Raw genomic sequence first — 24,046 nt, 5'->3', positions numbered from 1 at the left:
AGGAGAAAATGAATTGTTAAAGCACGGGCAGACGCGAGGATTCCTCTTTTGTGCCTGACCTAAACAACAGAGTGTGTGTGTCGGACAGAGAAAGAGAAAGAGAGGGAAAAGAACCAAAGGAAAGAAAAAAAGAATGTCACGAATCCGTGCCATCCTAGCGACGTATGATGAAAAATAGCGGCAGAAAGGGCTTGAAAGGGGCTGTCAGGTAGATTAATAATATGCCTCAAATATTTTTCTTTGGATTGCCATAAAACATCACGAAACGGAAAACAAGCTAGAAAAGAGCACGTCAACAAGTAATGAAGCTACAGAAATTCTGAGAAGTGTGGACAAATGCGTGAGCATTGCTTGGCTAGGCTATGAGTTCGTTTTTGCTTAGTTTTGCTTACTTCATTGACCAAACTTATGCACGTCTATCGTGGCCTATCCGCTGTCAAAAATGCTGAGGCTTTAGTAGAAAATTCTCATATTTTCTCGCCACCTCGGACCTCTTCAATGAAATCGTACTAATTGAGCCAGAATACCGGGAACGAGTGGCCTCGACGGAGCAGGGTGCTCGAAAGGAAACGCCAGCTGTCGCAGTAGCGCGTGTGGCATCGCGTGAGGGGCAGTGCATTGCCGAGACGCAACGTGACCCTCGCTGTCTGCCCTCGCAGGGCTGTGTCGTGCGCGCATTCCTTGTCCACGCAAGCTCTCGCCTGCCTTCTCACTGCGCCTCGGGCTGGTCCTCTAAAAACGTGGTAAGCGTGTCAACCTCCTCGTTTGCCCGCAAGGTGTTCATAACTCCGAGGACGCTCAGCAACGTTAAATTGGACATTGAGCCTTCCGAAAATGTCAAATTGTCCCACACCCAAATTTCAAATTGCCCAATCGGCAAATTTACGTTGCCCCTACCCCTAAAGTTCATTTAGTCCACCCCGAAATTTCAAGTTGCCCACCCCCAACATTAAGTTGGCCCACCCCTTATTTCTTGCTGGCACATCCCAATATTTCAAGTTGAACCGCCCCTCATGTAATCTTCCTCATATATATTCTAAGGAGCCCTATGTATCTCTTTGGCCATTCTCTTGTTATTTTATTTTTTCTCTTTAGATTCTTCGTTGTCTCTTGAAAACTAGCAGTCGTCTACATTTGCAATATCTGAACGTGTAAATGTCTAAACCCTGAAAATTACGCATTTTTGTGCCGACAAAAGGCATTAGACTTTTCGCGTGACAGGGTCGAGAAAGCTCGACAAAGAATGCTTACACATTCAAGCTTAATATAATATAATAAAGGTTTCTCCAGTGGACGTCACTCACATGCCCGGAATGCTGCATTGAGGTGCTCTCAATTTAAGGCGCAATTGGATTTATAGCTTATTCCAACGCCGCGATGCAATGGCATGCACGTCAGACAAGCGAAGCGAACACGTTCGAAATGCAGTAAAATATAAGAATAAAAAAAAGAAACAACAATGAGAAAACATCCGGCACGTATTGTGCAAGAACTTCCTGACGTTGATTGAGAAACTCTTATTCAGAACTTGATAGGAAGCTGGCAACTTGTAAGTCGCTAAGATTTGGTATTTAAAAGGGCTTTTAAAACGAAAAAGCTTTTTTTTCTATATGAAGATGGTATGTGTCTAGAATAGCATATAATGCGAAACGAAATCCACTGATTTGGTGAGAAGGTGGTGGGTGAGCCAGAAAAGGCTCAAATACCAAGAACTTGCGCTGACGATGCCTTTGAGTCCTCTAACCAGCCCGCGGTGACGACAATGATATTTTATGCATGTGCTCGGGCATAGCTTAAAATTAAATCGTTGAAAGTGGACCCCAAATCCATTCTTACACAGCGAAACATTAACTTTAGCAGGTTTCCACAAATTTTACACCACCACAACGAGACCAACACGAAGAAATACTGTAAATCTGTGACGTCGCGGCGACAGGTCCGCGTCTAGGCTTTGATGGGAAATTAAAGAAAAGCAACCTTGATTTTCATTTGTTTCGTCTGATTATCAGCTTATTAACCGCGAAGATGGCCACCAGAGTTTTGACGGAGTACGTTCTCATTGTAAAATTACTGTGTGCTTCTGTTTACTCTCCATTTCAGGGCTCAAACTTATGCGTTTTTGAGCATTATGCCCATCCACGTTATGGTAACTGCTAAATGGTTACGAGTTGTCTATGCATATATGCACCTGGTGTTCTACTCCGGCGGTGGCTGCGTACAGCACCGCCACACGGCCGCTATCTTTAGGGCGATCTGCGATGAGGCAAGAGTGCGCGCTCGGCTCTCGTCCCTTAGTTCGCGTTGAAGTGAGAGACAGCGCGGATGTCAATTGGCTCACTCGCTGCTGCTGCCGCTTTTCCTCACTTTTTGACGGTGAGTTTCCACGGTCATTGAGTGAGATGTGTTCATGTTTGCTTGTGCGCACCTGACACCGTGTTTGCTAATGTAGAAAAAACGTAATGCTTACAAGTTCATACGGGCCATAAAACAACTATCCTTATTTCGTACAGCTGTCCATCAATTAGCGATTCCAGTCGACACTTTGCCTTTCGGGCGCAAATGCGACTCTTTCTTTTGTCTTAGAAATAGCAAAAGGCCTACAATCGCCCTACTTTGACGAATGTGGTCAAAAACTCGTGGTGAAATACCCAGAACCCATGAACCACATACCGATTTGAAGTCGCTAAAGAAGTCCTTGTTTTCAAAATTTATTAAACTACATATCCAATCGGCCAATCGAGGATCCATTGCGCATTTTTTCGGCCGAGGTAAGGAGCGCCCCAGTTTAGAACTTGCGAGTATCTGTGCGTGGCTTGGTAATATGCAAATCCGACCTGTGGGTGTGAGAGGAGCTATACGTTTGTCACTAACAGCACATAGTTCCAGCTGTCAGGCTACCGTTACGCATTGAAGATCTGCATGTTTATTCTGCACCATCAACTGAAATCCGGTGGCTGTTTCGTTAGCTGCGTCAAGGCTCATTAACAGGTTCGGAGCTGGCAGCCATGGAGAGTGCTATAAAGCAGTTACAAGGGAAGCTAACCGTAGTGACTGTTGTCATGGTTTCCAACTGCCGCGCTGCCCTCAGCGGACTAAGGCGACTCTGATAACCCAGCTTTAGATAGCGTTTATATTAATGTGAGTAAAATTAAAAATCATGGAGTTCCCCACATTTGTTGGATGATATATTCGCAAGGGAAAAAGTGCAGCATAAATAGGATGTCCTAGTGCGTCGGATAGCTAGAGCTAAATTACTCGCTCGTTAACGCTGTACTTCCGTACAGAGTTGGAATTTTTTAACTGGATTCGTTTAATAAGGAGCCAGGGCGAAAGACTTGGTGCTTCGTCCAAAATAGATTCGAGGCGCGCATTTTGTGCAGCTACGCCATTAAAAAAATAGTCTTTCGCGTCAAGCCAACGGCAGCGCCAGCTGTCCTAGCTACGGCAGACACACCTGTTTACTGTAGCCCCGAGAGATGGCGTCACCATTCCGCTGCGGTGGAATCGACATGTTTTGAGCGGCGTAGTTGAAGGGTTTGACCCATAGAATTTATTCTGGACCAAACAAGCAAGTGATTCACATAAGCGTGCTAACTAAATCCATTAGAATATTCCATCTCGATGCTGATTTTGAGTTCGAAAAACCGGGTGGTTAAAATAGAAGAGTGTGATGTGGGGTGCGCGACATGGTGCGGGGAGCGCGACGGCCAGGAGCAGACGACGCTGAGTGCACGCGCGCCGAGGTGGAAGAAGGAAGACAACGACGTCGAAGAGCGTCTGGCACGAGACCGCGCGGCGCATGACAGCCAACAAAAAGAAGAAAAGCCTCACCAATCAAGAAAGACCACGGAGCGTCGGGCAGCCAATCCGAAAATGCCAAATCGGCCAGACCAAAAGAAAAAGCGTGGTGCGCTGGCAGAACGGGGCGCGACACGCAAGAGCACACGCAAGAGGACACGCAGGGAGACGCCGGGGAGACGCCAGGAGAGTCCCAGGAAGCGACGGCAGGAGGAGGTCAACCACCGGAGCGGGCGTTGAAGACGGGCCGTCGGGTTCCGGACCCGAGCCCACCAGGACTTCACCCGCCCGGGGCCTCCTGCCAACCTGTTCCTGTGCGTCGCCCGTCTTCCTGAGCGTGCCGTCAGCTCCTCGAGGCCGGCGGTGAGGTTCTGCGCCAGTGGGCAGGACGAGAACGGTCGGGCTACGGGCCCGAGTTCTACGCCAGCTGCCCGGCCAAGACGCCACCCCCGTCGGCCGTGCCGTCTGCTGCCCAAGGCCAACGTTCGAGCTTCCGCGCCGTGGGCGAGAGGGGAGCAGTCGGGCTACGGGCCCGTGCTCTCTGCCCGGCCAGAACGCCGCCCTCGTCCACTCCTGCCACCCAGCCGCCAGCGTTACCTCGCCTAGCCAGAGCTAGCGCGCTCCCGGCGCCCGGTCGGTCAGCTAACGCCGCAACCTTTGGTGAGACCGGCGCCACTCCTTTCGCCAGCTTGTCGCCGCGTCGCCGCGTCGAGACTCTGACGCGTCCCCGCCCTCGTGGCAAGCCCGAACTCTCGCACTCGTTAACCTCATGCTAGCCCTAGGTGTGTTCCTTACCGCAATGTCCGCATGAGTGTTTGTTTTATGCATGCTTTCTGCTTCCTTCCATTTACTTTATGCCTCTTTTTAGTGTGATTAAAAGTCATTGTGTGTGCGTCCAAACCAACGGCTTTGTCCTCATTTGGGTTCTCGGAGGCTCCGCCTAAGAGAACCGACCGAACCATTGAGAACACGAACCTTTGCCCCCATAAGTGGGCCATCACAAATTGGCGTCCGCGACAGGACAAAGCCGTTCGTTTGGATGTTTTTTCTCTAGCGGCTAGGAACTATGGCCAACACACGAGACTTGTTAGCGCTAGCCGAGCGCATGGGGCTGGAAGGTGCGGAGTTGAGAGCATGGTTGAACGAGCAGGAAGCGCGGGCGCGAGAAGAGCGGACAGCGGAGCGAGAGGCTAAAAAGCAGGAGCTTGTATTAGAGGAGAGAAATCTACAGTTACGGCTTAAAGTCGCGGAAGCTGAGGGTAATCGTGGCGAGACGAGCCAACGGCAGCTAGAATTGGAGGAGCGAACGCTTCAGTTGCGCCTCCAAATGGCGGCAACGGACGCTGCAAGGACAGCTGACCGAGGGCCAGGAGGGGGTGCCCCATTCAGCGTGAATCCCCACAGTTTAATGCCGGGATTCAACGAAAGCCGGGACGACTTGGATGCCTATTTAAAAAGGTTCGAAAGCGTCGCCACCGGACAAGAATGGCCTAGAGACAAATGGGCCACGGCTCTAAGTTTATGCCTGAGCGGAGAAGCTTTGAAAGTCTTTGGACGTCTGTCTCCAGAAGACTCCCTCGACTACGATAAAGCCAAGTTGGCGTTGCTCCAGCGTTTTCGGTTTACGGCGGAAGGCTATCGGGAGAAGTTCCGACAGAGCAAACCCCAAGATGGCGAAACTGGAAAGCAGTACGCAACTAGGCTACTGAGCTTCTTTGATCGGTGGGTGGAAATGTCCAAAACCGAAAAAGAGTATTTGGCACTTCGCAACCTGGTGGTGACGGAACAGTTTCTGAACAACTGTCATCATCGGTTAGGACTCTTCCTGCGCGAGAAGAGCTACCGCCAGCTAGACGACATGGCCGAAGCAGCCGATAATTTCTTAGAGGCTCAGAGACAGCCCAATTTGTTAGTGTTCCGGCAGAAATCGGAAGGCATTAATCATACAGAGAAAACTGGAAGCTCATACGAGAAAGTTACACTGCGATGTTTCGTATGTGGAAAACTGGGCCATGGGGCGTCGGACTGCCGATCTAAGCTGAGGCAACCGTACTGCGGATATTGCCGCAAGCCCGGACATGATGTCAAGGCCTGCACCAAGAAAAACGGTCCACCAAAGAAGACGTCTTGCCTATTGTCGCCAGAAGAATGCCTGGAAGATTCCAACACAGCAGTCGTTGAACAAGAAGACGTAACTAGCACGGTGAAGACCCACACAAGGACTGTAGCACGCAAGATGCCAGTGCTAAAGGGCGTCGTCTTCGGACAGACTGCGTCAGTCTTGCGAGATACAGGAAGCAACACGCTGGTCGTGCGTCGCTCCCTCGTACCAGACAAGGCTCTGACGGGCACCACCACAAAGCTTGTCCTGGCGGATGGCAGCAGCATTGAAGTTCCCGAGGCCAAGGTTGAAATTAATTCACCTTATTTTTCTGGTACAGCGATTGTAAAGTGTATGACAGCTCCTCTATACGATGTTATTATCGGAAATGTACCAGGCTCACGACAACCTCACGATCCAGATAAAACCTGTACAAAGAGACTGAAGAAGCCCATCAAAGATGGTATAGCAAGTGGGAAAAGAACGAAGAGAGAAGACCATTCCCCGGATGCTTTGTTGGTCGGCATCAAGAGCCGAGACCAACAGCCGAAAACATCCGCGATCGATATCAGCGCCTTGAAAATAACCAGGAAGGATCTTACCACAACCCAGAACGAAGATAAGACCTTAGAGTCTTGCAGGAACAAAGTGGGTCAAGTGTTCCAAGGCAAAGGATTGGCATCCTACTCATTCGAAGTAGTAAAGGGAGTGCTGTATCGCCGCTGCCGGCTGTCCTCGGGCAAAACAACCCAACAAGTGGTAGTACCCCAAAAATTGCGGGGCCAAGTGCTCACTCTGGCGCACGAAAGCCTGATGGCAGGACACCAAGGAATCAAGAGAACGATCGATCGTGTTCTAGAATCCTTCTACTGGCCAGGAGTCCAAGAAGCAGTGAGAAGATACGTACGCTCTTGTGACACTTGCCAGCGAACGTATCCTAAGAGCAAGGTGGGCAAGGCACCTCTTGGTCGCTTACCTTTAATAGACACTCCATTTGAAAGAGTGGCAGTGGACATAATCGGGCCCTTAAAGCCTACGTCAAATAAGGGTAACCGATACATACTGACCCTGGTGGACTTCGCTACCCGATATCCAGATGCGATAGCTTTGCCGTCGATCGATTCGGCTACGGTGGCCGAAGGACTGATAGAAATGTTTTCTCGCATTGGATTTCCACGTGAGATACTCTGCGATCAGGCCTCCTGTTTCACATCGGACCTAATGAGAGAGATAAATGACCTGCTGGCTATCAAACATCTAAGCTCGACGCCGTACCATCCTATGTGTAATGGTCTCGTGGAGCGATTTAATGGCACGTTGAAACAAATGCTACGCAAGATGTGCCAAGAAGAGCCAAAGTCATGGGACCGATTACTAGCACCCCTCTTGTTTGGGTATCGTGAAGTGCCTCAAGCCAGCATGGGGTTTTCTCCTTTCGAGTTGATCTACGGTCGACACGTCCGAGGCCCACTCAGTCTACTTAAGGAACTATGGACAGGAGACCACCTATGCGAAGAAATCAAGACCACGTACGGGTATGTCTTGGATCTCCGAGATCGTCTGGAAAAGACACTACGGTTGGCACAAGAGAACTTGTCGCGATCTAAAACGACCCAGAAAATTTACTATGACCGGGGAAGTAAGATACGCCAGCTGAAAGTTGGTGACCGTGCCCTTATCCTGCTTCCAACGACGGCCAACAAATTGTTGATGCACTGGAAGGGGCCTTTCTTGGTCACAGGAAAGAAAAGCAACTTTGATTACTGGCTGGACTTGGGACACACCACAAAGCTGTTTCATATTAACATGCTGAAACGCTATGAAGAGCGTCAACCCGAAAGTTCCTCTCAGTTAGCATCATTCATCGTGGTGGAGGAAGGCGAGACAGACACCCCTATACCTACCTTCACAACAAATGAGGGCCCGGGTACAGAAGCAATTAAGCTTGGCGATGACCTTCAAGAAGACCAACGTGCAGCACTTCGCAGGCTCCTAACCACCCACAAGGCTGTCTTTTCCGAAATACCCGGAAAAACCAACTTATTGGAGTGTCGTCTTCAGCTCACAACTTCTGAACCAATTAACACTCTGCAATATCCATTACCCCTCGCAATGAAAGAGGTGGTCGAGAAAGAAGTGCAAGGTATGTTGCAACTTGGGGTGATCGAACGGTCCGACTCGCCTTACAACTCTCCTTTGGTGCTGGTAAAGAAGCCCGACAAGAGCTACCGCGCTTGCATCGATTTCCGTCGCATCAATGATGTTCTCGTTTCCGACGCAGAACCGATACCGAGGACGGACGTGATCTTCGCTGAGGTAGGGACAAAAAGATTATTTTCCAAATTTGACCTCACCAAAGGATATTGGCAGGTGCCACTGGACAGAAACTCACGGCTAAAAACTGCATTTTCCACCCAATCCGGACACTATCATTTCCTCTACATGCCTTTTGGGATCAAGACAGCATCCGCAGTGTTTACTCGATTAATGAGAATTCTTCTCCAGGGAATCCCCAACGTAGTTCATTACATCGATGACGTTCTCATCGCTACGGCAACCTGGGAGGAACATATAGAAACAATGCATTGTCTGTTGAAAAGGATCCGAGAAGCCGGATTGACAATCAAGCCTCAGAAGTGCGAAGTCGGCGTAACATCGATAGTTTTCCTCGGTCATCGAATAGGAGGCGGGACAATTCATCCAGTGGAAAGCACGATCGCAAAGATTGCTCAAGCTCCCCGACCCGATACTAAGAGACAACTCCGTTCTTTCCTCGGATTGGCGGGATACTACCGCGATTTGATACCTCACTATGCAGAGAAGGCACAGCCTCTGACAGAAATGACAAAGAAAAGGGAAAAGAACAAGATATGTTGGAACACCGAGAGAGAAGCCGCCTTTGAAGCACTAAAACAAGCGTTAGCATCTGGACCCATAGTAAAGGCTCCTGACCTTAAAGGAGTGTTCACACTATGCAGCGACGCCTCTGACACATGCATCGGGGCAGTCCTTATGCAGGAGCGCGATGGAGTTTTACACCCCGTATCATATGCCAGTCGTCAACTATTGCCTCGAGAGCAGAACTACTCGACGATAGAGCGAGAATGCCTAGCCTTAGTTTGGGCTATAGAAAAGTTCCATATATTTTTATATGGTACACACTTCATAGTTCAGACTGATCATCAACCATTACAATATTTATCACGGGCGAAACACCTAAACAGCAGAGTGCTGCGATGGAGCTTAGCACTACAAGAATATACCTTTCATGTAGAACATATCAAGGGATCTGAGAATGTTGGGGCGGACTACATGAGTAGAATACATGGAGGTCTACAACCCTACGCCTCTTGATGTTTCCGTTACCATAGCAAAGTTATGTCATCGCAATGCCATGCTGTTAGTGTTTGATGCTAGCTTCTTTGTTTTTTTTACTTGGTGTGCTTTCTTTGAATTAGTGTTTTCCTTTACCTGTTTCATCTGTGCCACTCTGTGAACTGTGCATTGGAACCATACAGTGCGTTCTTGTGAACGGACCTTGACTGTAGTGTGCCAAGTACACGTGAACTATGTCGCGCACTGAGCGGCAGTTTTTCCTCAGAAAAACTCGTTAAAAAAAAGGGCTTGTGTGATGTGGGGTGCGCGACATGGTGCGGGGAGCGCGACGGCCAGGAGCAGACGACGCGGAGTGCACGCGCGCCGAGGTGGAAGAAGGAAGACAACGACGTCGAAGAGCGTCTGGCACGAGACCGCGCGGCGCATGACAGCCAACAAAAAGAAGAAAAGCCTCACCAATCAAGAAAGACCACGGAGCGTCGGGCAGCCAATCCGAAAATGCCAAATCGGCCAGACCAAAAGAAAAAGCGTGGTGCGCTGGCAGAACGGGGCGCGACACGCAAGAGCACACGCAAGAGGACACGCAGGGAGACGCCGGGGAGACGCCAGGAGAGTCCCAGGAAGCGACGGCAGGAGGAGGTCAACCACCGGAGCGGGCGTTGAAGACGGGCCGTCGGGTTCCGGACCCGAGCCCACCCGGACTTCACCCGCCCGGGGCCTCCTGCCAACCTGTTCCTGTGCGTCGCCCGTCTTCCTGAGCGTGCCGTCAGCTCCTCGAGGCCGGCGGTGAGCTTCTGCGCCAGTGGGCAGGACGAGAACGGTCGGGCTACGGGCCCGAGTTCTACGCCAGCTGCCCGGCCAAGACGCCACCCCCGTCGGCCGTGCCGTCTGCTGCCCAAGGCCAACGTTCGAGCTTCCGCGCCGTGGGCGAGAGGGGAGCAGTCGGGCTACGGGCCCGTGCTCTCTGCCCGGCCAGAACGCCGCCCTCGTCCACTCCTGCCACCCAGCCGCCAGCGTTACCTCGCCTAGCCAGAGCTAGCGCGCTCCCGGCGCCCGGTCGGTCAGCTAACGCCGCAACCTTTGGTGAGACCGGCGCCACTCCTTTCGCCAGCTTGTCGCCGCGTCGCCGCGTCGAGACTCTGACGCGTCCCCGCCCTCGTGGCAAGCCCGAACTCTCGCACTCGTTAACCTCATGCTAGCCCTAGGTGTGTTCCTTACCGCAATGTCCGCATGAGTGTTTGTTTTATGCATGCTTTCTGCTTCCTTCCATTTACTTTATGCCTCTTTTTAGTGTGATTAAAAGTCATTGTGTGTGCGTCCAAACCAACGGCTTTGTCCTCATTTGGGTTCTCGGAGGCTCCGCCTAAGAGAACCGACCGAACCATTGAGAACACGAACCTTTGCCCCCATAAGTGGGCCATCACAAAGAGTCGTGTATACTTGGCAATCCTATCTTTGCCGCACATTTTATGCACCTATGCAGGTGTATGGTCTGGTGGGCAGGCTTCTAGTGATACATCCACAAAGGCTGGGGCTGCGCAGAAGTTCTGAGTAATTTCGATGGCATTCAAAGTGCAGCTCTCCGACCTGGGAGTCTCGCTGTATTGTCTGAATTTTTTTCACTGCCGAAGCTTGCCTCACTGTGCTCGAGTCGGGTTTGCCCTTGTGTCCGAGCGCTCGCAGAGAAAACAGACGGGCGTTCAGTGGTAGTGTGTTTGGCCTGACACTTTCGCAAACTTGATTACTGAGCTGGCCTGCGTTGCTGGCACCACGCGGATTTCTCCCCTGGTAACTGCCGTCTTGTTTACCGGGCTCGTACCCCTCTCTGTGAATGCCTTCATCTTAATGGTCATGCGTCCCAATGCGGTTCTCCCTTTGCCCTCCCCCTTGTTTCCTCGTCTCCGTTTCCTGAGGAGCTAGCAGGCATTTTGCCTCTTGCCGTGATCTCGTGCTAGCCTGATACTTGCCTTTTGTTCCTCCGTGTGTGCATGTCGACGAACTCTCTTAATAATAATAATAATAATAATAATAATAATAATAATAATAATAATAATAATAATAATAATAATAATAATAATAATAATAATAATAATAATATAATAAAATTAATAATAATAATAATTTATGCACCACAAGAACAAATACATAATAATCGGGCCTGTCGAAGCGTAAATGGCTTGTGTGACTAGGCCCGGCAGCGCCAGCAACAGCTATGAGGTCAGTGCATGTACATACAAGCGTAACCTTAGTGCCGACAAAACATTGTGCAAACAAAAGGAAAATTAAATACATGTTATTACAATGTAGCGTGAACATATTTTCTCGCTTATATAGATCGAAAAAAAAGTTCAGACATGTTATTTCAACGTAGTGAACATTTTTTTCATCCTTATATAGAGTTAAAAACAAAAATGAAAAGCAAGCTGTGGCAACGTAGTGAACATTTTTGTTAGCTCATATAGATATAGAGGTTAAGACAACCAAATTGCTTCAAATAAACACATACCCATACATAAAAAAATACAAATGGAAGATGACATTTTCCTTAAAACCTTTTTTTGACTGAGCCGAGAAACATTCGTCAGGTAGATCACGAAAGATTTTGGGCACATGACCCGGTCTGACCAGTCTGAACGTGACCAGTCTTCTCACTAGAAACGTTCCAGATTGCGTAAATATCTCTGTGCCTCGCCGGGCATAAACGTGAAATCTTTCCAGTGTATTGCACATTCGTAGTCCCTCACACAGATCGGAACCAACGTCATTTTCGAGTCCGATGAATTATGCCCAATATGGAATAGTGAGCTCTCTGAAACGCGACCATTCCTGGCTCAGGTGAACAAACGTATTATCGATCTACGCCTCTCTATCTCTCTCTGCACACCCTGCGCGAGGGAAGCGAGGGTCAACTCTAGAGGTGAACCCCGCTTGCGTCACGCCTGGTGAGACAAACATGTGATCGGCGCACGGATCACATGCACGATCAGGCATGGCTCCTTTCCTCTACACAACGCGCAAGCTGCGTGGAGAACTTATTGTTGCAAAGATATCAGCGATAATGCTGTAGTATGTTTCCCGGTACACCGTGGTTTCAGCAAGACACCCCCTTCGATCGTTTTTAAAGGCGTACGCTGGCAAATAAGGATATAATGTATTCTGTATTGCTTGATGCATCGATTACGGTATTATAACTGGCCTACTAGATAAATTTTCCTAGCCCTCATGTGCCGGTTAAGCGAAAAATCAGAAGCACAAGTGAGTTAAAACATACCGAGCATGGACATCTATGCCATGTACACGAAACTTACTTCACTAGTGGTTTGCTATGGAATGATTATCCACACCTCCCGATATATCCTGTATGCAAAATAGGTTGTTTCGTTTACCCTTGCCAATGTACTGCTTTCCACGTAGTCTTTGACTCCTGCTGTCCATTGATCTGATGCAATGGCTCTAACGACTCTGTTAAGCGGTTCCATGTAGTGTGTTGTTTATTATGCATAATAATCAGGACAAGTCAAGCTGCGCACGCATATTCTTTTTACGAAAAATGTTATCTGTAGCACTTCACAGTAATGAAATCTGGCATGTATAGCATATCGTGCCATCTTATCAACGGGGCAAGCTGTTTCTAATTTCCTATTTAAAGATTGGGTGCTCGGCTCCGAAAACGACGTTTTCTTTTTTTTTTGTTATCATTGAATAATTTGTTTAAGCAAGCACCTTCTATGGAACTTACATAATGAACTGACGGTCAAGAGGACATTGAACATGCATGCGCGTTGGACGAAATGACAAGGGCTTCAGGAATGTTGAAAATAAAATGCATTATTCGGGAGGCCTAGTGGCTACCGGAGAGCTCAAAAGGTTTTTGAGCAGAATTTAGCAGCATGTTACCCACCATTCGAGTACATGACGCTTCAGGGATTTTTTTTATTTTGAAAGTTTCGAGGACTTCTCGCGAGAAGCATACGAGGCGTTCATTGAATGTCCACAAGAGGGCTGGTGGGACTTTTTTTAGAGAGAAATTTATATGTTATATGGGCTGGTATGTGCATGAGACGGTCTTCAAATCAATACCCGTACTCTTTATGGTGTCGTTCTGAATGCATCTAAAGAATGCATGTTCTTGACCTTAAGGTTACAGATGCCCAACAGATGCCCTGGTTGACTGCGGGATATCTTTCTAATGGGTACTTGAAGTTTTATGCGGAGCATGCTACGCAAGCAGAATTGTTAGGCTTCCCGTCAATAGCTTCGGCCTTCTTACCGAAAAAAAAGAAAGAAAAATCTTTCGTCGTGACCCTTGCATACACACAACAGATGCGTATTCTGCGTTGCCGTAAGCGTTGTTGCGTTTCGTTGTCTCCGAGATCCACCAACGTACGGCAGCAGCAGAATCTACACTTCTTCAACTCCAGCTGCAGTTGCTGAGAGGCAACGGTGCCATACGGGAGATATCGCGAGCTTTACAAAGGTAAAAAAAGCGAAAAAGAATCCAGCAAAAAACAGAACCGCAGTTTCGCTTGGATAAAGCATCAAAATCATAGCAAGTTTATGTGTTGCGCTTGAGTTCCTCACGCTGTGTTCTAACACTAGGTGAGGGCGACATGGGTCGAGACAGCAGGTCTTAAAACTGCAGTTGCGCAGATTGAATGGAGTCGTGGAGTGTTGAGACGAGGCGTGCCACATCACTTGCGGGATGATGAACGCTAGCAGTGGTGTTGCACGCGTTACGCCTCGGTGTTGCATGAGACAAGAGCAATGGAAGGCCGTTGTCACTTGTTACCGCCAAAGGCAACAAGCAGATATAAGTAGCTTCACATTTGGCTCTACAGCGTTGCAACTGTAGAGCGCACTGAGCGGAGTGGGAGGGTGTGGTCCATGGCTGAAGGAATACACTACACTCGCGGGCAAGTTTCTGTGGCTTTGCAGGAAAAATTACAGAGGCAAATCGTGCACAACTGAGATCACTGCCGAAAAGAGTCGCACGTTTTAATCCACGATCGTTCAGATTGGGAAAAACAAAACATTTAGGCTTTGTTAGAAGGAGTTAAATAAGACATAGAGCGCCATTGATTGTAAAGGTTCACTTAGTTTGCGGCTCCTCCCCTCCGCGTGTGAGCAAACGCGAAATCTCCGCACGTGGAAGCTTCGTCGATTGAGCCTCTGTTCCAAGCCACCAATAGTTTAATGTCGAACGCTGCTAGACTACATGGCGCGGCAATGCACGAGCAGCAGCTAAGCAACTGTAGCTTTCCCTTCATAGCGACAGAAAGTCTTCCGTGTCTATAGGAGGGAGCGTCACGTGGCAATCTAGAAGCCTAGTCATAAAAAGAATATAGAGGAGCAGTAGGCCATACACATGTAATAGGCACGGGGTAGATTCTAGTCTGCTTGCTGTGCCGGGCATTTATCAATCTGTGCCGGGCATTTAGGAACCGATTCCCATTCGGAACAGATCCCCCATTCCATGCCATTGAAAGTGGAGTGGTGTGGAACGATGCCATATCATAGGCGGGACAGTTCATTTCATTTCATTTTATGACCTTAAAAGCCCCATAGGGGCATTACATAAGGGGTGGGCATACATATATTTATTATACATCATTTTTAGAATAACAGAGCATAAGTAAAAATAACAGAGCATAGGTTACAACACACGCGAAAATTAAGTACATAATTCCATCTAGTACACACATAGATAGCATATCCTGTTCATTTTTTATACTAAAAAATGGTCTGTCAGTCTTTGCATGAATGTAGGTGCACAGGTTATGGCGGCAATTTGGTGGGGCAGGTTCTTCCAATCTGTTGCTGCGCGAAAGAAGAATGAGCCTGAAAAAGTGGTAGTATGAGTGCGAGGGCGGCCAACTTGGTACACGTGCCGAGTGCGATGTGATACACGGGCAGCGGGAATAATGTATGGTGGTTGGGACTGCTTCGACGACTCTCAATGGCCGTGATAGAGCCATCAGATTCCCTAGTCGAGTCGCCTAGGGAAGACGACGATATTAAAAGCGGATACATTTAGCGCAATGGCGCTGACCAGTCCCGATTTGATCTCAGACGCTTAATAAGCTCCTGCATGTAGTGGGCTTCCTTAACTGGAGCCAATGTCACTAATGTACAAAAAAAAATCCTTTCCCTAATGCCTACTACCGGGCGCATTCTTCAATGCGGTTGGTGGATTCATGGCGCGAATGCCACCGCAAGCCCACACAAGGCGTACATGAGAGGCGTGACAAACGCCGGCCGAGGTTAGTGAACGTTCAAGCATGTGACGCAATCGAGTCTTTGTTATTTCATTTAGGTAACGCACGCACCGAACCACCACACGTTACATAGTTGTGCGTGGTGGTTCAAAGTGTAAGACAGCGACACCAAAATAGCAAGCGCATACGCACCGCAGTTTAATGTGTCCACCAACTGATTTGACGAAGCACGTGATCAAGGTCGGACATTCTGGATGGGTTTCTATGCGAGAGCGCTGGCGATTGCACTAAACGTTGCTGTGTTAAGCGCAATTGATCGATGCTTTTAAGAATCTCTCGTCATGGGTCAGGCGCCCTAGACTTCCACCATGTTCCAAGGCAACGCACTTGAAGCGAAGAACGACCCACGCGGTAGCAGAAAACCAATAGTTACTTCCCACGTGCTTCCATCGCTGTGACGGCAGGTGCCACTCAAGGTTATGACCTACCAAAGAATCTCGAGTTGTAGAGCAAGCATGGGGGCAGAATCCTACGCACGAGGCAACGGGTGCGCACGAGGCCCCGGACAGGGAGGGGCGGCGGCTGCGAAGTTTGGCTTGCCAAGGCTAGCAGAATCACGTGATAACCCCTCTTAGAATTTTTTTTTCCTCCTTCCATGGTGCGACCGATCGGCTCGTCGTTTTTGAGGCCGAATGCACTATACGTCTCTCGCATCCCTCGAAGCCTTCTAACCTTAGACATCACGGCCCATGTATGCACCGAAGTTAGGAGGCCGAAAGAAGCATATACAGTGCTAAAAAGCGGGCACGTCCTGTGCTACAGGGGTTTAGCGGAGAGAAGAGAACTAGGAGTCGGATTCCTGATTAATAAGAATATAGCTGGTAACATACAGGAATTCTATAGCATTAACGAGAGGGTGGCAGGTCTTGTTGTGAAGCTCAATAAGAGGTACAAAATAAAGATTGTACAAGTCTACGCCCCTACATCCAGCCATGATGACCAGGAAGTCGAAAGCTTCTATGAAGACGTGGAATCGGCGATGGGTAGAGTGAAAACTAAATACACTATACTAATGGGTGACTTTAATGCCAAGGTAGGCAAGAAGCAGGCTGGAGACAAGACCGTGGGATAATATGGCATAGGCGCTAGGAATAGCAGGGTAGAGTTATTAGTAGAGTTTGCGGAACAGAATAATATGAGGATAATGAATACCTTCTTCCGCAAGTGGGATAGCAGAAAGTGGACGTGAAGGAGTCCGAACGGCGAGACTAGAAATGAAATAGACTTCATACTCTGCGCTGACCCTGGCATCATACAAGATGTGGACGTGCTCGGCAAAGTGCGCTGCAGTGACCACAGGATGGTAAGAACTCGAATTAGCCTAGACCTGAGGAGGGAACGGAAGAATCTAGTACATAAGAAGCAAATTAATGAGTTAGCGGTAAGAGGGAAAATAGAAGAATTCCAGATCAAGCTACAAAACAGGTATTCGGCTTTAACTCAGGAAGAGGACCTTAGTGTTGAAACAATGAACGACAATCTTGTGGGCATCTTTAAGGAGTGTGCAATGGAAGTCGGTGGTAACTGCATTAGGCAGGATACCAGCAAACTATCGCAGGAGACGAAAGATCTGATCAAGAAACGCCAATGTATGAAAGCCTCTATCCCTACAGCTAGAATAGAACTGGCAGAGCTTTCGAAGTTAATCAACAAGCGCAAGACAGCTGACATAAGGAAGTATAATATGGATAGAATTGAACATGCTCTCAGGAACGGAGGAAGCCTAAAAACAGTGAAGAAACTAGAAATTGGCAAGAATCAGATGTATGCGTTAAGAGACAAAGCCGGCAATATCATTACTAATATGGATGAGATAGTTCAAGTGGCTGAGGAGTTCTATAGAGATTTATACAGTTCCAGTGGCACCCACGACGATAATGGAAGAGAAAATAGTCTAGAGGAATTCGACATCCCAAAGGTAACGCCGGAAGAAGTAAAGAAAGTTTTAGGAGATGTGCAAAGGGGGAAGGCAGCTGGGGAGGATAAGGTAACAGCAGATTTGTTGAAGCATGGTGGACAGAGTGCTCTAGAGAAACTGGCCCCCCTGTATACGCAATGCCTCATGACCTCGAGCGTACCGGAATCTTGGAAGAACGCTAACATAATCCTAATTCATAAGAAAGGAGACGCCAAAGACTTGAAGAATTATAGACCGATCAGCTTACTGTCCGTTGCCTACAAACTATTCACTAAGGCAATCGCAAATAGAATCAGCAACACTTTAGACTTATGTCAAGCAAAGGACCAGGCAGGATTCCGTAAAGGCTACTCAACAATAGATCATATTCACACTATCAATCAGGTGATAGAGAAATGTGCGGAATATAACCAACCCTTATATATAGCTTTCATTGATTACGAGAAAGCGTTTGATTCTGTCGAAACCTCACCAGTCATGGAGGCATTACGGAATCAGTGTGTAGAGGAGCCGTATGTAAAAATACTGAAAGATATCTATAGCGGCTTCACAGCCACTATAGTCCTCCATAAAGCAAGCAATTAAATCCCAATAAAGAAAGGCGTCAGGCAGGGAGATACGATCTCTCCAATGCTATTAACAGCATGTTTACAGGAGGTATTCAGAGACCTGGATTGGGAAGAATTGGGGATAAAAGTTAATGAAGAATACCTTAGTAACTTGCGATTCGCTGATGATATTGCCTTACTTAGTAACTCAGGGGACCAATTTCAATGCATGCTCACTGACCTGGAGAGGCAAAGCAGAAGAGTGGGTCTAAAAATTAATCTACAGAAAACTAAAGTAATGTTTAACAGTCTCGGAAGAGAACAGCAATTTACAATAGGCAGCGAGGCACTGCAAGTCGTAAGGGAATACACCTACTTGGGGCAGGTAGTGACGGCGGATCCGGATCATGAGACGGAAATAATCAGGAGAATAAGAATGGGCTGGGGTGCGTTTGGCAGGCGTTCTCAGATCATGAACAGCAGGTTGCCATTATCCCTCAAGAGAAAAGTATATAATAGCTGTGTCTTACCAGTACTCACCTACGGGGCAGAAACCTGGAAGCTTACGAACAGAGTTCTACTCAAATTGACGACGACGCAACGAGCTATGGAAAGAAGAATGATAGGTGTAACGTTAAGAGATAAAAAAAAGAGAAGATTGGGTCAGGGAACAAACGCGAGTTAGTGACATCTTTGTTGAAATCAACAAAAAGAAATGGGCATGGGCAGGACATGTAAGGAGGAGGGAAGATAAGCGATGGTCATTGAGGGTTACGGATTGGATCCCAAGGGAAGGGAAGCGTAGCAGGGGGCGGCAGAAAGTTAGGTGGGCGGATGAGATTAAGAAGTTTGCAGGAACGGCACGGCCGCAATTAGTACATGACCGGGGTTGTTGGGGAAATATGGGAGAGGCCTTTGCCCTGCGGAGGGCGTAACCAGGCTGCTGCTGCTGCTGCTGATGATGATGATGATGATGATGCACCGTCTGCAGCATGACCTTATGGCGTCGGAGCCGACGGTGCTAACGAGCTTGCAGCCTCGGTATGATTCCTATCGCAATAAAATATCTTGGTCATAAATCCAGCTGAAGTAGAAGCAAGTAGGATTCACAAAAGCAGAACACAGGAAAGGGTTGGTGCTGGGGATGCAAGCACTTATGTGCGCAATGAAAACAGTGCGGCGTCACTATCAAACGTTTTATAGCGCCGTTTTTAGGCGCCCTTTCCTGCGCCGAGCGTCAGCATTGTCCCTCGTAACCGTGCGGACAAGCACAGAGAAAATGAAAGCGAACAGGGAGTGCAGCGGGAGATGAAAGCAGAGAGAACAAAAAAGAAAGCGGACCAGGAGGATACAGTGAAAGCGTGTGCTGGAAAGCGGAGAATGAGCGTTTGGCGAAAGGCTGAGGAGGTGAGTTCTTCGCGACAGCTAATTTCTTGCCGTCCTAAAACTGCGTCCCTTCGTTTGGCAACCGTTCACTAACTCTAACGGTCCACTATATATAAGTCCTACGCATAACTTGGACCTCCGAGCTCCATCTCTTCTTATTGTAGAGAAGATCGCAACACTTGTTTACACTGTAATCCCTGCCGCGGTCTTCTTGTCCTTCAAAGTTATACCTGATATCGTTCGATCGCTCGGAGACGCCTTCGTGGTACAGTGGACATGAATAGACTCATAATACTTCTCAGACTCCTCCTTTTATATACGTGATTGTAATCAGTTACCATTACACGAGTGCTATAAGGTGTCACATATTTTTTTGCGCTACCTTAAGATATTAATGCGGTCGGATGCAAATGGAAAAGTGAGAAGTTGCTCTAGGTAGCTATGGTATGAACGGTAGGTGGTATTTTTCACTAGGAAAATGCTGAGCTTTAGTGCCGCAATCTCTTTATCGTTGTAAATCTTTTATCATTGCAAAAGTATCTTACATTGTAATGTATAGCCATTCTAAACAGGACTATCCACGTTTGATTCAGCTTCGAGTTATGGAAATAGATTCAGCACCGATTTAGAAGTGTTAACGCGTCGCCTTAGAAAGAAAAAAAAACTGCTTTAAGACCAAGCACCACTGTCTGATTAATAATATTATGTGAATTACTTCGGAAAAAGGAATGAAGAGGTGCTCGACGTTATTTTTAGGCATAGCCTGGACGGTCTTCGAGAGTCGACGAAACATGCAACAAAAAATATGACAAGTTCTCACACATTTATTTTTTTGTTTCAGCCTCGCTTCCTCTTGTAAACGTAACGACAACGACCAGTCAAGGCCATGCTTCCGATAATTTTTTTTTACTGACAAATTTGGACAAAGCACCTTTCACAACCACCTGGGGAACCACGTTGATTTACGCAAGTAAATCCGCAGTCGAGAAAGGTAAGCGACACGACGAATTGACTGTAAGGAATGGGTCTCGTGGGAAAGATAATCTTAGGTTTTTTTTAATGAATTGATAAGAGCACTGGCAAACGAACGAAAAACTGTACCAGATGTTGGCCTGTACGAGAAATAGATTTGTTAGAAGACGGGCCGAAGCAAGGATTCTTATTTCGTCGCTGACCTAAGCTGGAGAGTGTGCGTGTTGGATGGAGAGGGATGGAACCAGAGAGGGGAAACAACGGAGGGAAAGGGAAAAAAAGTATTTTTATGAATCTGTGCCACGGTAGCGACGTGTAATGGAATGTAGCAACCAACAAGGTTAAAGGGAGAAAGTCACGCAAATTTACGAAATATGTCAAATATTTTTTTACTTGCGTAAATACATGCGGAAAGGGAGGACAGGCTGAAAACGAACACATCGGTAGTTAAACAAGCTACAGGAATTTCGAGAGAGGGAGAGAGCAAGGAATGGGAACGTAGGGAGGTCAGCCAGAGGAGCGTCCGGTTTGTTGCTACCCTACACTGGTTGGGAGGGAAAGGGATAATAGAAAGAAGGAAAGACGAAGGAATTGATGACTGTGTGCAGTGAAGCACCGTTACGCCAAAGCGGAGTTCCATGGGTGGTGATCGGCGTTGATACCATCTGTATAGTGCCTAGAATATACTGGCTAGTGTGCCGTCCGCGGTCTCCCGGGTGGCACCAAATGCAATGAATGCCGGCGGCTGCCGCTAGGGGCGCTGCAGTGCAGGTGGGTGCCGCGGCACAATCCGGTCTTCGTAGCCCGCCGTGTTTCCGCAGCATCGGCAAGCGGGCTGCTGCGCTTCTTGTTTTTATTAAACTGTAGCAGCAGCACATTTCAAATGTGGGCAACTGATTTATAAATCATGGTTTGTTTTGATTACAACAGGCTTCTCTAGCGCTTGTCGCTTGCATGAAAAGCGTGTGCTCAGCTGGGCTTCGAGGTGGGAACCTGATGTGTTTCTATGCTGGAAAACGTAATTTTTAAGGCAAATGCATTGATCTCCATTTTCCAAGGCCATGTTGCGAGGTACAGAACATATCACACGATCCAAGGAAGGCCAGAAACGAACCAAAGCATGTCCAGCCGTATATAAGAGATGCTAAATGATTAGCAATTTAATTATTGATAATAGTGATTGGATTAAGAGGGATTAGGCTGAATTAGATGGATTAAGCTGTATTGATTAAGGAGGATTAGGGTGAGAGTAGGCTTTACAAAGCGATCGCCTTCGTGCGTGTCTCTTCGGCGATAGCTAAGGACACTTGTTTTTTTATTCTAGCGATGATGGCAGCGTAATATTTAAGGGTAAGTTTTAGGTAACATTTTTCATTCTAATAAAGTAAAGGAATTCTAAGGTTACGTTACTGTTCTATTGATGTTATAATAATGCATAACCATTCAAAACCGCTGTAACCGATCATCTTTTGAAATGACTTGAATTTGTCTGTTCTTTCTTTTTATTTTATTTGCTGCTATTTCTGCCTATTATTGTTGTCCTCATGGGTTTGAAGGTATTTTGATTGTTTGTAAACCATGTACCCATCTCCTCATAATTCCCATTGGACCCTGAGGATAGGATAACAAGCAAAAAAAATGCCTGTAAAATGGACTGCACGTGGTGTTCTGTGTACTATACATTTTTTAATACCTGGTAAATATGTGCAGATTTATTTTTATGTTTGATATACGTGAACAAAAATAGGAAACAGATCTTTCATTTAAGCGTAACAAAGATTTTATTCATGCGTAAGAACAGTCAAACGGAGGCATATAAGACAGCCCTAGATGAAATAATGTACACATACATGAAGATAATAGATCGCGCAGTGACGTAGTTTAAGGAGCTTCTGCCGTTGCCTTTGCGCTTCCCTCTCTTCGTTGATGCCTTTTACAAAAAAAAACGTCATGAAAATAAAGAACTTTGCAAGTGCTGTCAAAGCTGGTTTTTCACGCTCTGGTCACCCTAGTTGGGAAAATGCCAGCTGTCTGCAGCTGACCTGAAAAATCAGCTAGACTCGCTACTGGTAACTTGTTTCTGCTGAAGAACACAGTAAAAGCATCTTCCACTGCCTTCACAGCGGTTGACAACGTCTGGCTAAGATAGACAAGCAAGGCCTCCATTGTCAAAATGGGAAGTACAATAATGAAGCAGCGTCGTTACTAGCTTCAGCTTTACTTACGTAAAAGAAGCCTGCACGATGTGGTCAAGAATTTTGGGCAATGATCTTTCGTGCAACATAACCTGCAGCATAGTAGATCAAAGCACTACTGCTGATTTTTTCTTGTTTTTTCCCCTGGTACTCAGGAAAAGTAAGCTGAATGCTTAGCATAATGCTTAGCATACGATGGAAGAATACTTCCACCGTGGGCGTGTGTTATCGCGGGGAATCTCGTGGACAACATCATTCACGGTGATAGAGAACGCGCGCTCGGCTATGCTGTTTTCGAAATGTTTTTCACAAACCGCAGCAGTTGGTGACGGCCTTCTGTCCATTCTCCTGATCATTCTTGCCCATTCTGCTGCCGCTTCGTATCAGATGGTAGAGTGAACAAGGATACACGCCCTTTGTTCGAGCGGTAACTGCTTCTACACAACGGCACAAAGCAGGTCCTCTCCTCGCACTGTTTCTATAGCTTCGGCATTTTTTCACCACCGCCGCATAGATCTCGCAATGACAGGCACACGAACATAACAGCCACGCACTCACTCTTTGACAACACCAAGGGCAAACACGCAACGCTGCTATAACACTGAAAACGCAAACACGGAAACCGACGCAACAGCTGCGAAACTGATATGCGAAGCAGACGACACACGCAGTCTGCACCCACCCGTGTGGCAGCGACCTCTGCCGGCCATCGTGGGCATTCATTGCAGGCGGCGCCACGCTCGCCCATTGAAAAGAGCTGGTAGACGGCACACTAGCCAGTATATTCTAGGCACTATACCATCTGTGACGACCAAAGGGCTAGTGGTCGCTGCGCTAATAGGAGGCTACAGGGAAGCGTTTGGGCTTACTCTAGATGTCAAGCACTAGGTGAAGAGCATCCAGTACTTACACTGCAGTTCGTGCTGATGGAGTATTCAACTCTCTGAAAAGTACACGAAGGGTAGTTATGCGCGACCGAAGCATAACAACCACTTGCTGGTCTTCGGACAATTTAATTTTCGGGAGTCTGCGCTGTGGATTCTACCGCGGTGCGCTGTATTCTTTGATGTGACTGTGACTCCGGTTGTGGCATCGGCTGTGGCATCGGTCGTGGCTCCGGCTGTGGCTCCGGCTGTGACTCGCCCTGTGGCTTCAACTGTGGCTTCAGTTGTGTCATCGGCTATGGCCCCGGTGGTTTCTTCTGCTGTGGCTTCAGTTGTGGTGCGGGCTGCCGCTTTGTAGCGCGGACCGAGCTTCAGTATTGGTGTTGTGCGGAGCGACCTTAGACTCGACTCCGCCAAGCCTAGGGGGCAGAGGAGGAGGAGCTGTCGGTTGTGGTGCTCTCTTCAAGGAGGCATCTGTGTTCTTTGAAGTCCGACGGCGTCGGGAGCGTCGCTTTCTATGGGCCGCAACAGCTTCCCGACGAGGTGAACGGTATCTTGCCATATTTTTGAAGACCTCCCGTTCTTTATTTATTTCGGGACAGTCCTTTGACGTAGCATCATAGGACCCAATGC

This window comes from Dermacentor albipictus, unplaced genomic scaffold, assembly GCF_038994185.2.
Source record: "Dermacentor albipictus isolate Rhodes 1998 colony unplaced genomic scaffold, USDA_Dalb.pri_finalv2 scaffold_29, whole genome shotgun sequence".
NCBI classification, from domain to species: domain Eukaryota; kingdom Metazoa; phylum Arthropoda; class Arachnida; order Ixodida; family Ixodidae; genus Dermacentor; species Dermacentor albipictus.
The sequence above is the reverse complement of the archived record's forward strand: the minus strand, read 5'-3'. Positions refer to the sequence as shown.